Source organism: Chenopodium album, chromosome 15, assembly GCF_948465745.1.
Source record: "Chenopodium album chromosome 15, dcCheAlbu1.1, whole genome shotgun sequence".
NCBI lineage: Eukaryota > Viridiplantae > Streptophyta > Magnoliopsida > Caryophyllales > Amaranthaceae > Chenopodium > Chenopodium album.
The window spans coordinates 29,029,108-29,036,537 of NC_137848.1; positions in this window are offsets into that span (position 1 = coordinate 29,029,108).

Genomic DNA, 7,430 nt, shown 5'->3' on the forward strand with positions numbered 1-7,430 from the left:
AAGCACATACAGACCATTTTCAGAATGTGCAATACTATATAAAACATTATCGAGATAAAACGAACATTCGTTGTCCTTTACTCGAAACTCAAAACCTTTAGCGTCCAACGCCGAAATTGAAATAATGTTTTTAGTAATCTTAGGAACATAATAACAGTTTTCAAGTTCCAAATTAGCCCCTAGGGCAAAGACAAACTGAGAGTTCCTACGGATACGAGTAATTCTAGCTGCATTGTCGACCCGGAGTTCAACCTCTCCTTTCGCTAGCTTCCTAGTATTCCTTAGTCCATGAGAATTGGAACAAAGGTGTGAGCCACATCCGGTATCTAATACCCATGATGTTGAGCTAGTGAAGTTTAAGTCTATAACGAATATACCTGATCCAGAAGCAGCGGTTTTGTTCTTCTTATCTTCCTTGAATTTGAGGCAATCTCTCTTCCAATGTCCCTTCTTCTTGCAATAAAAGCATTCAGAATCAGATTTAGAAGATGCTACCTTCTTCTCCTTGTTATCCTTGGTAGCTTTTGACTTAGGCGGAAAGGTCTTCTTCTTACCCTTCTTCTTAAAGCCTTTCTTCTTCTTGCCTGAGTGTTTGAACGGCTTGCCCTTTTTTATCATGAGCATATCATGCTTCCCCTCATCCTTGAGCTTTTTTTTTGGCTTCCTTCAACATACCATGAAGCTCGGTGAGGGTTTTCTCCATGCTGTGCATGTTATAGTTCATCTTAAACTGATCATAGCCTTTGTGCAGCGAGTGGAGAATGATGTCAATTGTCATCTCGGTTGAATACCCTGCGTCAAGACTTCCCATGTTCTCACATAATCCTATCATTTGGAGTATATGTGAGCTAATTGACTCTCCTTTCTTAAGCTTGCTCTCAAGGATCTGTCTGTGGGTTTCAAACCTTTCAGTTCGGGCCTGCTCTTGAAATATGTTCTGCAGCTCAGAAATGATCTCAAAAGCTGTCTCCTTCTCAAAGAAAGTCTTTTGAAGGTCGGGAGTCATTGTGGCCAACATGATGCATTTGATATCCCGATTGGCAATATTCCTTTTGCTCTTGCATGAGAACTATACGCAAGTTCCTTTGCCAATCAAGAAAATTTGGCCCACTCAACTTCTCCTTGTCGAGAATTGAGCGCAACTAGAATTGGTTGTTTGAGTTAATTGCAGACATTGTTCTACAATTGAAAGAGTTTGAAATGAAAAATCATTCATAATATTTCAATAAGATTGAAATCATGCATATTAATAAACTTATTTAAATGTCTTATAAACACATTAAATTGTCCCCATTTGGTGAGAATAAGTCGATTCCAAGATCCAAAGAATCAATGAGTAGTTAAGCATGCTTTGGCTTGTCTTGACACTCAATATTCTAAGGTAAGAAACTCTTTGCTAATGGCTCCAAGCCACTCTTGGTTAGATAAATCGTTGCATCTAATGCTCTCTCAACAACTTATCCACTTTGCCACGACATGTTAGGACTCCATTACTCATATCGTTGAGTATAACCAAAACCAACTTGCATACCCGTATGCCTTACGTATCCTAGGGAGAAATAGTGATGCCTCGCTTTGGCTCACATATACTCTCAATACTCTCAATAGCTCGGTAAGTGTTGTTTTGGAATGGCAAATTTTACTCAATATTTTAAGGACCTAGGGTTTCTATGTTAGTTGATGTAAATGAACTTAATTAATAATCGCAACATTCGAAATCCTAAACATGCATCTAACATACAATTCATATATATAATCATAAATATATATCGAAAACATAAATAAATGATGCATTTGGAAACTAGCATGACCCTTTCAGCCTTCAAGTCTTCAAGGGTCGTCATTAGCAACTTCATGGCTTTGTCTTCCAAGAACCTCCGTCTTCAAGACATAACCAAAATAATGAAAATACTAGTATCTACGATTAGGACTAATCTAAATATTAAGGTACATAAATACTCAACGGTTCGCAGACCGTATTTAGATTTACAAAAATACGTGACGGAACGTAGTCCGTATTTTCTATCCTAATCGAGCCCCACTAGTTGCCATTTTTATAAAACCTGCGCGAGAATATACATTCCATTCATCCATTCACTATTTGTGAATGGCCCATGCATTTTACAACAATAAACAAATAACAATGCACAAACACGCGCCTAATTAAAACTAGTCAAAGTTGTTTAATCGATTATGTAATTTAGCGCAATTAAAATTGAAGCTCCAACTAAATTCCGCATCCATCTTAATTAATCCAATTAATTAAGCCGGTAAATCCAAAATTTTGCCGAAATTAATTTTGCAAATGCCGCTCAAAATCGAGGCCTAGCGTACAAAATTTTAATTAAAATTAATAATCATAATTAAAATAATTAAAATAAATAAAACGACCAAGACCGCAAAATTAGCATAGCCTTAAAACCAGGGCTTACGTGCTTGGTGTGGGGTTGTTCACATCGTGCCGAAAGCACACAACACCCCACACGCACACCCCGCAACAGCACCAAGCACTGCACGCACACACTGCCGCACCAAGGCAGCAGCATGCAAGCATGCCCAGCCATGCCTTGCACAGCCACATGCGCATAGCAGCGTGCATTGCTAACTGCTGCTGCAGCTTGCTGGCTAGCCATGGCGCGACATGCTGCTGGTCAGTAGACAGTAGCCACACATCTTGGTGTGTGGCGCGCACCAAGCGTACCAACCCTTGGCAGCCACATGTGGGCTACTTAGCAACCCGGCTGGCCGAGGGTGGTGTGGCCTTGGTTTGCGTGCCACACTCTCGGGATTAAATCCGAGTATTTGCGTGACTTTATTAATTAATTCCAAATTAATTTTAGAATTAATATAATGAGCAAAATGAAAATTATAACAAGTCCAACTTTAATAAATTCATCCAAGTGCACAAACCCAAAATTATTCCCAAGAACTATTCTTTAATAAAATTGGTTCAACTTGATGCAATAAAATAAATAAGGCTATTCTCACTTTTAATTTAATTAATTTAAATTAATCATGAGATTTGACAAAATAAAGGGGAGTTGGAATTATAAACATAAAATTCAAATAAAGATTCCAACTTTAATTTGTGAATCCTTGAAAAATTATATCTTCCAATATGAAGATAAATGAAATTTCTATCACAAGATTGAAACTTTATGATTCCAATCAACTTAATACATGACTAAATCAAAAGTTCAACAAAAAATTCATGGAATTTAGTAACTCAAAGTTCCAACCACTTAAAAAAATTAAAGATTGGATCTTTAGTACTTAGAACCCTCAAAGAACAAGTTTTTTCACATTTAATGCAATGGACTTGCAATTATGTGAAAATTTAACCAATATTTCAAGCACTAATTACTACAAAGTAACCATGCTTAAAGAGGTCAAAAAAAATGCGGAAACATTAAGGAAAGAACCAAATACATAATCATCATAAATATGCCATTAAGATTCAAGGTTAAAAGATTTAAAAAATTTCGTCAAAAACGAAAAACCCTCGAAAAAAGGCATGGTCAGATTTTAGCTTTTTCACAGTCCTAAAAGAGTTGAAACGTTTCTAGAACGCTGTTTCCACCCAAAATTCACTATTTTTGGGCGAAAATCTAGGTTCAGGGCCAAAAATCAGCTTTAAAACGGGTTTAAAATTAATAAAACCGAGCTACTAATCTAATTAGTAACATAAACCAGAAAAATAAATCATTAAAATCACCTTAAAAATATTTGTTGTAAAATAAATGAGCAAGGCTCCGATACCGCTGTTGGGTTTCGATGAGTCTGACTCACCGCGGAAATAAAACCCGAGCCGAAGAACAAACTCACAGTTAATATAACAAAATGCATAAATAACAAGAATAAATAAAAGACTAAATTACCCTTGTAGCATGCTTCGCTCAACCGGATGGAGATCTTACTTGAGAAAAGTCAAGCCTCACAAATGGCAAGGACCTCCAATGAAGTCCACCCACAACACGACTCGACTGGTCTACCACTTGGAGGTTAGCCAAGTCCGAACAAAAAGACTTCCCAAGTAATTAATGAGCTTATAGGTTTTCTCTCAAGTGAAGATGCCTAATTGAGCTCTTACTCAAGTGAGTTTCCTAATTCCCAAGTGGGATATTTATAGGGAAACTCAAGTGAAAAATCCACTCTCTTATCAATGTGGGATAGTTGGTAAAATCAATTTTCTCTTTTTATTTTTAAATAAAAAACAGAAGAAAATAGCCAACAACTAATTAATCAACAAGTGGCACACTAAGAGGAGGGGCTAGGTAAGGACCACAAGGGAAGGGGGGGACAAAAACTTGATCCCCAAGGCTTCCCCAAAAACCGGCTCCCTCAAGCCAAGTGCCCCAATGGGCTACCGCCATGTGGCAGGCCAAGCTAAGGCACCCAAGCAGCCCAGTTGGTGCTTGGTGTGCGGCTGGCCTGCTGCTATGCGTGGCTAGTCGTAGCACCATGCGCACTACGCTACTGACTAGTGCGGCTGGCCGTAGCGCCATGCGTGTTGGCCTACTGCTAGCATGCTGCGGCATGTGCTGTTGGCTGGCGCACCATGTGCGCATCGCTGCTAGCTAGCTAGCTAGCACTGCTAGCTCAACGCTACTGACCTCATACATGCTAGCTTAATGGCGTGCCATAGCTGCTTCTGCTATGTGCATGCCTTACTAGCCTTAGTGCGCTAGCACGCACCAGCAAGCCTTGGCTTGGCTTGGTGCGCATGCTAGCCCCCTTGGCTATACCAAATGCCCCTAGCACTCGGTTTGCTCCGGGCATTCCGGTGCTAGGGGTATTTAGGTAAATTGTTGATTAATTAGTGATTTTACCATCTCGTCTTTTATTATTTCGACTCGACTTGCGACGCTCGGTTTCGATCCTCCTAGCTCGATTTCCGACGTCTAAATATTTATTACTCGAGCGACTCATTAATTCCTTCTGAATTAATTCGTCGTGTCGGATCGTTAGTTGCTTGGGTGTGACCTGAAGGGTTTAGTCATGATTAAGCTGTAATATTAATTATGCATTAATATTACTGATTGGAAGCGGCTTCCACCTAGGCATTTTGATCACTTGAACTTACTGAATAAATAGCTTTCCATTAGCTCTAAACTCTCTATCGGAATAATACAGTTGTTCTAAGGACACCATTCCTATCACAAACATTTCCCGAACATGAAAACTCATAAAGTGCAAATCATGGGAATGATTTGTGTTTCGAACATCTTTAACAAAGTCAAATTGATAAGAACGTACTCAAGGTTTATTAGCTAGGCTCTTGATAGTTGATCGATTCGGAATCGTTCTAATACAAGCAAGTCTTACTTGTTGAAACCGACAAAGTAAAGAGCTATTGTTCTTGGTATGGGCAATTAAACTCTAAAAGCTAAAGAGGATTCAATTACTTCAACATTTCACAATAATTTGAATGAATACGACTATATTCGTCAAATGTGAACAAACTTGACCTTGAGTAACTCAAAAGTTCAGTGAAGTATAGAATGGACTTGGCAAGATATCAAACAACGTCTAGATTAGATCGAGCGATATTTGCTTGAGCCAAGTGTAACCATCTCAAAGCTATGAAATTGAAATTTTCATAAATAACTCCACAAAAGATCATAGTATGTCTTCACGGAGACCTCGATGCCATTTGAAAATGACTCGAACGATGATGGATCACATCCCTTCCTATAAAGTTCTTAAAGATTTGCAGAAATGACTAATGTTACACTAAACAAAATGTCAAAGCTAAGAAGGGACACCGTATTTAGTAATGGATAGAAATAAATCCTTAACGTTTTTTCAAGTATATTTCTAAAGGCTCTTAGCCTCCGTGGGAGATAAGTGGCTCGGTGGGCACTAAGTAGCTCAGTGGCAGCTTAATGGCTCAATAAAGGCTAAGATAGCTCAAGTGGGAGCTAACGGTTTTTTCACAACGAACTTTTACCCAAAGATAATATACATGTCTGTTTATAAGAATTCAAATGAGACTACGGGTATTACCTCCACAACCTAAATGAGAACATAGTATTTGTTGCTCTAAGTGGTGTCTTCCTGGAAAGTAACACATTTCCAAAAGAACAAGTGGGAGGAAAATGAACTCGATGACCATCGATCTTAGAAACAAACTAGAACTGAGAATCTCGGAAGACTAGGGCTTCATGAGAACGATTGATCAAGAATACTCAAAAGGACGTTACAAGTGCGGAAATATGGAAATATGGCAAAATAGATTGGTTGAAAAGGATACAATTAATAACAAATATGGAAATATACGTGCATACATAGATTGGTTGAAAAGGATACAATTAATTCACAGCGTTGATTTTAATAAAAACTTGTTCACCAATTGGAATGCTCAAGTCTTTTCGTGATTATTCTAGCAAAATTGCACACATGATATATGGCAAAATAGATACCAAAACCGCCTTCCTAAAATAGAATTTTGGAAGAGACTATGGAAATAGTTTAAGGGTTTTGAAAATCTAAATAATGCTAGATTTGAAAGCAAGCTCAAGAAATCCATTATGGGATTGAAGGAAGCATTGCATGTAGGAATTGGAATGTCTTTTCTCATAAAGTTAATTAAAAGGATTTGCTTATGGAGAAACATAGAAATTCTTATGGATGAGAAGTTTAGTGGGAGCAAGAGTCAATCTTGTAAGGTCTAACAAGAAGTTTACGAACTCTGTTGTAAATTAACTATCAAATGTTAAACGCTTAAATTTGAAAGTATTTTCAACAATAGACTAAGAAAAAGGCTATACTTAGTACATATTGGGAATTAAGATCTATTGTTTAGACTTAATAAAATGTTTAAACGAGTAAAGGAATTTATCGTGTTAAACATGAATTGAAGGACTTTAAAAGCGTTTCGACCCATATGTATAGAACTAAGTAAATGTTTGAACTAAGTATAAGCTAGGAAAATACTAATTTAAACAAGAAGGACTCTAGTAGAGACTTTCAACCGTATAATAGCAAACAATTTACTACGACTCGGTGAAACTGGATGAGATAAAAGGTCACATAAATGGAATAAAATTGAGAATAATTCTACAATTGAAACCATCATGTTTGCTATGGAGTCATCACACAATTTACATGCTTAGAGCATGAGAAGTATAAAGAACCAATCAAAATAAATCTAAGTAATGGATCGTTAGATTATGATCAAGAACATCCAAAGTACTTGGATAAGTTAAAGGGATGGGTTCTTGACGCATGAAAACAAATGTAATTTGAGAATTGATTTTGCAAGCACATCCTTAGGAAGGATCAAGATCCTTAACAAGGAAGCCGTTTATAAGCACAAGCTAAAATGCGTCGTGGCTTAAGAATGGTAACATGGACATGATCCATGTGTAATGTGCGGAAATTTAAGGTAAATTTCCATGATCACAAGTGATTAGGGTATCCTAAATCAC